Consider the following 11,085-nt stretch of genomic DNA (forward strand, 5'->3'; position numbering starts at 1 on the left):
TATGCTATCTCATTATCATCTCCCCCCCACCAGTGCTATGCAGAGGGCATAGATAGGATAGGGACCGGTCATGGGTTTCTCCATTTTGACACAGGGGAGGGGACCTGTCACAGAATATCTATGGAACAACAGAGCTACACAACTGTGAAACACACCATTTTGTTTGTCAGTCCCTCTGCCAACCCTAGTAGATGTGAAAAACCTCTTTCCACAGATGGGGAAAATGTCAACCCTGCGCTCTAAACCTCAGGAGGTAAACAAGTGCATATTCCTCCAACGCTGGGCATTTTCATTAGCTTAGCTGTAACCCACTTGGTGTAGTACAGAAAGCAGGCTTAAGGAGTTACTCTCACTAAGTATCACAACGACTTGCCAAGTGAGCCAGCATATGACAACACTCACTTCCATATCAGGTCACAGTCCTGATATATTAGGGAGATTTTCTGGATTCATACTATAAAAAATGTACACGTAGATGTATAAATATTTTCTGCACAAATGTTCAATATGTGATATTAGAAAGTTAATATGCTACTTTTATTGCTGATTATTCATCAGCCATAAAATTCAAGGCAAAGGGTGCAGTAAAGTAAAGGATTACAATCAGAAAGCCCAAAGGCTTCTGTGGTTTGGTTTGTGTTGTAATTCAATTAACTTGTTTTTCTTATTTACAGCGCTAACAAGGCCTCCTTGTTAGAGCTTTGTTGGCTACCTAGTTCAAGAGGGCAGTAAGAGATCATCTTCACAATAACTTACACATTTTTTTTTGCTTCTCTTAAAGTTGAGGTAGGATTTACCTTCTGATAAAAACACTCAAAGTATTTGGTGATGCTGTGCGTAATTTCTAGTGGGAAAACTTCAAGCAAGGCCCCTATTGAGTGCTGAGATATGTGGTACGGTCGGTATCAATGCACTCGCTCCTTCTGCAAAGACTATTGCTCCTTCTGGAGTCCAAACCTCTATAGCCAGCCTGATCATAGCAGTCCTCCTGAACTCAGTTAGCGATGGTAACTAATGTGAGTCAGGCTAGTTTTATACGTTGTTTTGGCTCCGAGCCTGTGAAATGAACTGCGGGTGCTTTAGCAGGAATATAGCAAAACAAATCACTTTGCTTCAGAGAAACATACCCACACCGAAACACAAAAACAGGCCCTTTCATCTCAGGTTTGACTAGATTGGTCTAAAAACATTGGCCAGTAGTGTACAGTTAGAGAAGGATTCTGGCTTAAATCCAGAATACAGGGGAAGGGAGCAGACATTCTTCACACTGGTTCTCACAGTATGCACACTTGCTGTGCAAGAGGTACATCAGCGTGTCAGTGCCTCAGCTGGAAAGGTCTGTTTACTCAGAATGTCTCGGGGGACAAGTCTAATTTACTCAGCCGTCTGAGCAGACACCCGTTTCTCCCCTGGGCCCGCAATGCTTGTCCTTCAAGGGAAAATGGCAGCATTTATTTGTTTCTGTTTGAAAAAAAGTGTATTTTTATTTTTAAACAGTAATTTGGCTGGTGGCACCAGATACCCAGCAGTATATCACTGTCCAGAGTCTAATCTAGTGCTCCATGCCCTTCAGTCTCTACGCAGGTCCTAAAATGTATTAGCAGTTGTGCCAAACGCACACAAACAGGCAATTCGCGCTCCATAAATCGACTCCCCCTCTGCGAGTCATTGGAAAAACAGGACAAACAACAGATTAAATACACTGCAATGCGCCTTATTAGCATGGGTGAACTGAGTGGCCCTGTTAGTCAAGACCTATCAGACTATGGTCTCCTCTTTAGCCATACAACCCTGAATCTCTGGCCCTATGCATCAGGATCCACTTCCACTGGCAAGACATGGTGTTGAAAGGCCATCCCCAAATTCTTCCAACATTAACTTATTTGCGTACCAATTGAATTTGAAACATTCTTGGGTGCGTTTTGTTGTTGTATGCGCCAGTACAAAACCCCCTTTCAGTTTAACCCACTAGCCCAGATTCATGCAAGCCATCGCGAAATCAGAATCACATGACATACCATTCCACACACATTCCAGAGAAGGAGAAGATCTATACCCCTCTGTTCTCACACTGTTCCTTTATTTCATGATGCATGTACAGGTCTGGAACTCCACATTAAAAAAAAAAAAACAGACATACTCTCTTCTGTATAAAGCGGAAGATTAAAAATCCTCCATTAATGCAAGAAGCTGAGGCATCTGACTTGTCACATTTCGACAACATTTCCACGCTGATACACACTGGACGGACAAGAATCAAAAGTCTGTGCAATCACTCCCCCACAAACACACACACCCAAGCACAAGGCAGACATACTCCAACATTTCCAGATGAGGTGCATGTACCTCATAATATTATGGAGTAGAAATGTATTTGACTTTTTTTCCCCCCCTCACTTCTCAGACTTTGACATTACATTTGTGACGTTGTATAGATGAGACCCAGGATTGCATCCACTGTGTCAAAATAGAAGCACGGACCATAAACCATTACATAACACATACATTATGTTTAGAGGCTTACACTGTCTTCACTGGCCTCAGATGCATTGGCTTTTGGCTGATTGTTTCCCAGCTGGACCCCATTTACATTTATTGAGTATATACTAACAACCCTCACACATGCAAACAAGATCACACACATGCAGCAGTACAAAATGACTGCTAATTTATCCTACTGTAAGTGCATTAGCCAGGTCACCTATCCCATTGACCTACAAATTACTTACACATGGGGTATTTCCGCACGTCTCCCTAGTAAATCCGAACTCGGGCATTCAGTATCATTCATTTGCAGAAATCCCATGAGAAATCGAGAGCTTGGGACTATAACGATCTATTTGTAAAAAATATAATTCTGAGATCATTGGCTTTCAAAGTTCCGAACCTGCATTGGTTTGAATGGCGTTAGCAATGTTATCTTGCACTCTTTTGAACTTAACATAAATTTGGGTATTTAAAGTACTGTACAGGTAGAGAACATTGAACAGAACAAGGCTATGTCAATAACTCAATTTGGACAAAAATGCAGATAGAACCGGATAAATCTAAATCTCTCTTTAGGTTTGACATAATAAATATTGATATGTAGATAAATGTGTACTTTGTCTCATCAAATGCCCAAAGAGAAATGCTCAAAGCATTTGCCGTTATTAAGTCTTCCATATAGATTCTAAATCACCCACATAAATAAGTTACAAAACCATCATGACAGACCAATCAACAAAAGTGCTACTCTGGCATAGTAAGACACATTATGAATGCCATTAGAGATCGTTACAAATCAGGCCCATTAAGTCATGGGCCACTTCTGCCAGCAGGTTGGTGGAGGGATTCAGATAAATACCAAGCCCACATTTTGATTGGGCCAAACAGTTCTTAATTTCTCGTTTTTCTCATAAGGCCTCCTTGTTAATGCATTACGCAAGGCTCTGAAATGCAAAGGCATTCTGGGACTGTCCGACCCCTGAATCAGGTGTGTTCCAGGCTCACCAGGGGTGTGTTGTGCCCCCTCTGTGACACTTTTGTCCCTCGGGTTGGCGGGGGCCCGTTGACGTAGCTCAGGGCCAGTTGGAAGGAGAGAGCCAGGGAGTTGGATCGGTGGCACTCTGGGTCCATGAGGAGTGCTATAGGCAAGACCAGCAGGGCTAGGAACACAGCCAGCAGGACGACCAGGAACACTGGGCTCCTCAGAGTCTTTAGTACCCACACGGCCCCCAGGGGCCAAAAGCGGAACTGTGTTTGTCTGTTAGGGCAATCATCTGGCCTACAGGAAAAGCGTGGATAGAAGGAGCGTGATTATAATTCTAAGTCTCAGCATCGTTTAAGACCGGAGTTGTTATTGACCTTGGGGACTGGGAGTGTGTGCTGTTTTTAATGTCAATAAATCACATGGAGGAGTGAGATTTGCTATTACTGTCTAATTGGTATTGATTGGAATATCAAATGTCACGACAGGTATTTGCAGTGTTGTCATTATGTAAGTTATTATATATAGATACACTCAAGTACGCTTATAAGTAAAAACTATGATAGTACAGTAATATAAATTGAACCAAAGCATTGAATATTAAAACATATAGGCTGCGTTTACGCAGGCAGACTAATTCTGATTTTTTTGCCCAATTATTGGCAAAAGATCTGATTGGTCAAAATATAAATAATTGGGCAAAAGATCAGAATTGGTTTGCCTGTTTAAAGGCGGCCATAGTTTCCACTTGAATAAGACTTTACTCACCGTTGCTCACTATGGACCACCTCCCATGAGGCATTGCAGTGTGTATCTTCCTCTGGAGACTGGCAGAGAAAGAGGAATCAACAGAGAGAGGGATTGTGTACACACACACACACAGCTAACCCGACAGGGGATATGCGTTCATTGTGGCCTCTGCACTGTAGGCCTAGCTATACAGCTATACAAGGCAGCTGGCAAAGATACTATTATTTTTTCTTTTTTCTACTTCTACTGTGATCTGCATACAACCTGTCATCTTCAGTACATTGCTGTACATTTTGAAGACAACAGGTGAATTAACTTGATTTTACAAGCTGCCATTAACTGTTATGGCAAAAATAATTCATGTGATACTGTTACCTGTGGGTTTAATTGAAGTCTACAAGCCATCCTATCAGACTTGAGCTGGAGGTCACATGACTGTAAGGTGTAGGGGGTCAAACACAGCTCCTGGGGGCGTGTCTGAACGGGGATGTACCTGAGACTGTGGCTTCCCTCAGAGCAACCAGCACACTGTCACACATTCAAAAAGCAGTTTGGGTTACGGCACAGGCTAGACTCATTCTACATGACAGTGTTTATATGCAACAAAGGGCCAATTGTAAATCAAAAGAGACTCATAGATGCGGCCAAATAAGGTTGCCACACACACACACCCTCTGTCATGGGACCAACCCATCAGCCCCTTGTCCGACGCTCTCTCTCTATCCCCTCACTGGGTTTTGACTAACGCTCGTGGCCTATGGTGTGTCTGGTCTTTACGCGCTCGCCTGCAATTACGACAGACATTAAAAAGCCAGTTAACGCCAGAGCTCTCCTCCGTCCCTGTAAAGCAGCCAATTAAGCCTCGAGCGCAGAGACATTAAAGGAGCCCCTTTGAAATGGAAATGGTTCCTCCGCAAGGTTTGAGGCTTTGCAGTGAAATCAGGCTTTCCATCAGCACAGCGATTCACTTTCTTACGGACGTGTCCCCCTCTGACAAACAGAATGCTTTAATCAGGCTTGGCTTCAGACAGCTTAATTAGAAATAAATAAGACCCCTCTCCCAAAAAAGGTAAGGGGAAATATTCCTGGGCGGTTTCTGTTTTGGTGACACTTAAAAAAAACGTAGCCTCTGCTACACCGATGCATTTATAAATCACCATCTTATTGAGTTGTTTACGAGAAAGACGAGATATAAAATAGACAGTTTGTAGGCGATGTGACACACCCAAAATAGCGGGCAATGAATTTAAAGCTGCATGCAATAACACAAAACACTGAGTTGTCGATTCACATGATTTAATGAATATTTACTTTTTCGTGATTTCACCAGCGTTAAATGATCCATGCATTTTTTGCAAATAATGCATGGGAAAGTCAATTCCTAGAGCTCTTCACAGTAAAAGTGAGCCTTTTCCAACATACAGGTCTGCATATAACCAAACACCTTTGTGTGCATGTCTCACTGTACAGTACACACTCCTCTCTGGACCACAAGCAGAACCTAATCAGCGTGGAAGGTCAGGAGTCTCGTGGAAGCTCCAGGGCACATTTCTCTGCCATTCCAGAAAGCTAGAGGATGCTCATGGGATGCAATATGTTGCTCAATGAAAGGTACTGTTGCTAGCACCTCATTCCTCCAACTTCACTCAGTTCAGACTGCGCCGGCTGTTCTTTTTTGGGTGTGTGCCAAGTTGAATGTCCTCAAAGGATCAGACGGTTTCTGTCTAAGACAGTGTTTTCACTCTAATTTGGAGGCAATATTATGGTTCGGGGGGCGGGACACTGGATCAGTCTGTTAAAAGGCTTAGGAGTTTTACAGGGTTTTAAGTGTACCTTCCAAGTACTGTCGGTCTGGACAACCTTGGAGCAGGCTCTGTGCTGTTGGACCGAGGGGGCTTTAGAGGGGACGGTGTGTCCGTGTGTCTGTCCCAGCCAGGCGCTGATGCGGGTCAAAGCTCACAGGCTCCTGGGAGGGTCCATCAGGCATGGATGTCATCCAGTGGCCAGAGAGTAGAGGTTTGCCATCTCTGACACTCTGGATTGTGGGAGGTGAGAACACCACTGGGCCTGCATAATCAAACCTCCTCTCCGGCCTCTGGAAACACCAGCCACAAGTGAGGATAGATTGTGTCAATTTGACCTGGAATGAACTAACATGTCATTGAGATTTTTGGTTTTAATATGCAAAAACCCAGAGGACTCTTTGAAGTCTTTATATTTCTGGCTTAAATCCGATGCTAAAATCATACCTACATTTCTGCATCTTCCACTATAAAATCCAATGGGTTTGGTTACGAGTTCAAAACAATCAGTATTATTAGTCACACCAGCAAAACAAAGCTTCTCTGTACTGACACCGATGATAATGGAAGTATTGGCTTTAGGCTTAACTAAAAAAAGAGCTATGTTAGCTTTTTCCTCACATACACATACTCCACCCCACATACTACTTGTTAATCGAAGTGAAGAACAACAGTGTGTGTCATCATTTCAATGGATCATTATTTGTTTCATACTTCAGTATTCACTGTCCAACGCATTATTCAAATTCCTTTGCCGGTTGAACACAAGTTTACATTCCTGATAATATTGCAAAAACATGTTGACCTGCGTGTGCCTCTGAGCCTAAGGGAACAGTGGTCGAGCGAAGAGCCAAAATAAAGATCAGTAGGAGGAGCTCGGTCTACTCACCATTTCCTCTGCTGCTCTGTCATTTATATCGGACTGAGAGCCTATGTAGCTGAGGTAACTCCGCCTCTTTACACCATCTCTGGCCAATGGCTTTTCTCGATCTGTTCGAATTAATCAAGCACACCTCAAATCTGGTGCCAAGCCTCACCGAAAACAATGACAGCGTTAATCATTTAAAAATGTTCTCATGGCACCCCAATGGATGAGGATAGAACAAGTGGATTATTCTATCGGCGTCATTAACCTTTCTTTAAATCGCCTACCTGTGTTGGCGCTGAAATATGACAAGTCGGCGTTGGATTGGGAGACGGGGCCCCCGATGTCGACGGAGGGGTCCCACTCCAGCACCATGTGGTCCAGGTTGGGGGGGGGTTCTGCTGGTCTGAGGCGCTGCTCTTCTCAAACACACCATCCTGCTCCAACAGGACCTCAGACGGACAGCCGGAGTCAGAGGCTTGAGTCAGTACACAGTCATCCTCAAACACCTGACAAAGGAAAGGGAGGAAGGATGAAGGGAGAGGGAGGAAGGATGAAGGGAGAGGGAGGAAGGATGAAGGGAGAGGGAGGAAGGATGAAGGGAGAGGGAGGAAGGATGAAGGGAGAGGGAGGAAAGATAGGAGAGGGAGGAAAGATAGGAGAGGGAGGAAAGATAGGAGAGGGAGGAAAGATAGGAGAGGGAGGAAAGATAGGAGAGGGAGGAAAGATAGGAGAGGGAGGAAAGATAGGAGAGGGAGGAAAGATAGGAGAGGGAGGAAAGATAGGAGAGGGAGGAAAGATAGGAGAGGGAGGAAAGATAGGAGAGGGAGGAAAGATAGGAGAGGGAGGAAAGATAGGAGAGGGAGGAAAGATAGGAGAGGGAGGAAAGATAGGAGAGGGAGGAAAGATAGGAGAGGGAGGAAAGATAGGAGAGGGAGGAAAGATAGGAGAGGGAGGAAAGATAGGAGAGGGAGGAAAGATAGGAGAGGGAGGAAAGATAGGAGAGGGAGGAAAGATAGGAGAGGGAGGAAAGATAGAGGGAGGAAGGATAGGGAGAGGGAGGAAAGATAGGAGAGGGAGGAAAGATAGAGGGAGGAAGGATAGGGAGAGGGAGAGAGGAAAGATAGAGGGAGGGAGAGAGGAAAGATAGGAGAGGGAGGAAGGATAGGGGGAGGGAGAGAGGAAAGATAGAGGGAGGGAGAGAGGAAAGATAGAGGGAGGGAGGATGAAGGGAGAGGGAGGAAGGATAGAGGGAGGGAGAGGGAGGAAGGATAGGGAGGGAGAGGGAGGAAGGATAGGGAGAGGGAGGAAGGATGAAGGGAGAGGGAAGAAGGATAGGGGGAGGGAGAGAGGAAAGATAGAGGGAGGGAGAGAGGAAAGATAGAGGGAGGGAGAGAGGAAAGATAGAGGGAGGGAGGATGAAGGGAGAGGGAGGAAGGATAGAGGGAGGGAGAGGGAGGAAGGATAGAGGGAGAGGGAGGAAGGATGAAGGGAGAGGGAAGAAGGATAGGGAGAGGGAGGAAGGATAGGGAGAGGGAGGAAAGGAGGACATATAAATGGAAGAGAACTACTACAGGATGCTATAAAAACACACTAAAAATGGTAGAGTTGTTCTCAGTTTGGCCTGGAACAGCATGGGCATATTCCACAACCCCAAATCCCCTCTCCTTCCTTCACTAGCTTCCTTTGACCCATATAGGCCTTTCAGAGCCGTGGACAGAAGCTTAGAAGAAGAGAAGAAATCGTGCAGAAAAGCAGGGCCTTAGAGTGGCTGGTGCAGTTAAAGATACAGGTTAAGCGTAGCCTACCAGTCTCATGCTGAGCAGGCGTGTGTGCAGACGACCCACTCCCTCAAATACGTGGGCAGAGTAGAGCAGCAGCTCCTGCAGCCCCGCCTCGATGTCTTGGGCGTCCTCTGGCTCGCTCTTCTGGATCAGCGCCTCGCTCATGGGAATAAATGACCAGGTAAAGCAGATGCAAAATGTTGTTAGGCAAAAGTGAGGACCACTGATTGCGTGGTCAGATTACTTGGCTGGTCAGTCCTGTCCAGTACAGTCCTAGGCCATGTCCTTTACCTGCAGCTCCCACATCTTGTCACAGGTGTCCCATCCAGAGAAGTGTTCCACCTCGGTCAGCCTAAGGTCCATGTCAGCAAGCCACACAGCCATCTCCTCCCGCTGGCCCTCAAACTCCTCCCGCTGGGACACACGGTGCTAGGGGAGGGGCAGGAGGAGACTGGGTAGGAAAGAGAGCACGTGAAGCGAGGGGAGGGGAAATATAACATTGTAGGCCAAGAGAGGTGGAGGTATAGCAATATAGATACAGAATAATAGTCTAGTCCAATGCTGGCATCTGAATACATTTGGGAGGAATAAGATGTAGCTCAAAAAAGAAAACGTCCCCCTGCCTTAGACATCTGTGTGATGAAGGAAGGGGTATCTTGCACCTCTTACCGTGAGTCTGCGGCAAACACTCTCAATGGTCCCATGTAGGCGGTCCCAGCGTTGACCACAGTCCCTGGCCATGCCCAACAGGCGTGACCGCATGGCCCCATCAAAGAGCCTGGTCAGGGTCCTGTTCCTAAGAGTCAGACTGTCCAGCTGCACCACCTGAGCCCCAGCCTGGGTCCTCAGGCTCTGGGAGGGGAGAGCACAACAACTGGGGGTTTAGATTGAACAGTAGAGAGATACTCGTTCTATTATACAGGTGAACGAAACAGTTCTGAAATAACATCTCTATTAAACCTGTAATAACAAGGACAGTGTCTCTACGCAATGACTGAGGACATAAACACCAACATGGGCCTGTAGATGGCCATTAGTTGGTCTGATCTGGTCTCCTACCTCAACCTACTCGAGCTCCTCCTTGGCAGTGACAAAGAGCACATGGGCAGATCTGGGGGAGTCGGCAGCCTTCTCCGCCAATCGGAGCCAATTGCTGAGAGATGAATGAGATGAATGAACTCATGCCATAGCACCCATTTTTTTTCCAACCTTGGTGAGATACATAAACAAACAAAGGCCAGACTGGTAAATGGAAAAGCACATTAATTAGGGTAGTGTGGTAGTGTGGTTCACTGCAGTTGATCAATATAATCTACTATCCATTAATTAACTGTCCACATTAATTAGGACTTAATCCTTCAATCAGCAAATACACTTGAGAAAACCCCATTGGGGTCAGAAGAGAAGACAAATGTGTTGAGTTGGGAAACACTCATTGGACACATCCATCCAGAGATGGGCTTCCATCTTGGATCAAGCAGGTTCCCAGTGGCAGACAGTCTTGGGGCTCCTCATTGAGCTCTACTAGAGGCAGGAAGTGGTATTCGGAAAGTAGGGGCTCAGTGTGTTGTAGGATCAGGTCCAATCCCAAGGGGCTGTTCATAGACTTGGTAGCGACTCGACGTTCATCCTCCTCCGACATTATGTCACTTCTTGTGGTGCAGGGACAATGGTATCCATGACTACCGGCTGGGAGTGGCACTCCCACAGGCATCTTGGGCTCCACCTGTCACCTGGGTGGCTCCACCTGTTTGGTGTGCGAAAGTGTCACTGCATTACAACACTCCGAAATGAGGTGACAATTAACACATACTTCCAAATGGATTGCGTTGAGTGTATTTTTCTCAGTAACATAATGTCTATAGTATGTTATCAGATGGAACCTACATGCTTTCAATGCACCCAGTAAAGGTGCCATCTTTGAAAAAACTATTGTAAAAGGGGGGATCTTTGAGTACACTTAGTGTTGGGTGAGTACCCGAGTTCACCCTGATGGGTTATTCATAAAAGTCATTACAAATAGAGTTCTGAATGACTGCCCAGGAATTGAGAGAGACAGCGCAGATGGCGAGTAGCTGAATGCCTCTCCCAAAGTGAGGCAAGTACCCTTATGGCCAAGCGGTTATTTTCTGGGCCATCTAATCGTTTTGCAGTAGCAATCCCTCTTATGAATTATGACTCAGCAGTTCCACACTTCAGACCACTCTAAAGGGGGTTAGGAGCTGAAAACAGAACGTTTTCACATTACGGACTGTTGAATAGGAAGTGATAACAGTAGAGTAGTCTTTTGGTCTCACCGATATTGACATTATCCATTGCTGTCTACCTTTAGAAAAATCCTACAACAAAAGATGAGGATGTGTAATAAAACTTGTCTGAAACATGCACTTGTCTGATCCCGTCTGTTCAATCCTG

The 11,085-nt window shown here is 45.5% G+C and overlaps 1 pseudogene; it reads right to left on the reverse strand.

The window, feature by feature from the left end:
• Positions 1–2,061: 2,061 nt before the first annotated feature.
• Positions 2,062–10,312, reverse strand: LOC118396388 (uncharacterized; annotated as a pseudogene).
• Between the last annotated feature and the right edge of the window lie 773 nt (positions 10,313–11,085).

Source organism: Oncorhynchus keta, chromosome 1 (assembly GCF_023373465.1).
Source record: "Oncorhynchus keta strain PuntledgeMale-10-30-2019 chromosome 1, Oket_V2, whole genome shotgun sequence".
NCBI classification, from domain to species: Eukaryota; Metazoa; Chordata; class Actinopteri; order Salmoniformes; family Salmonidae; genus Oncorhynchus; species Oncorhynchus keta.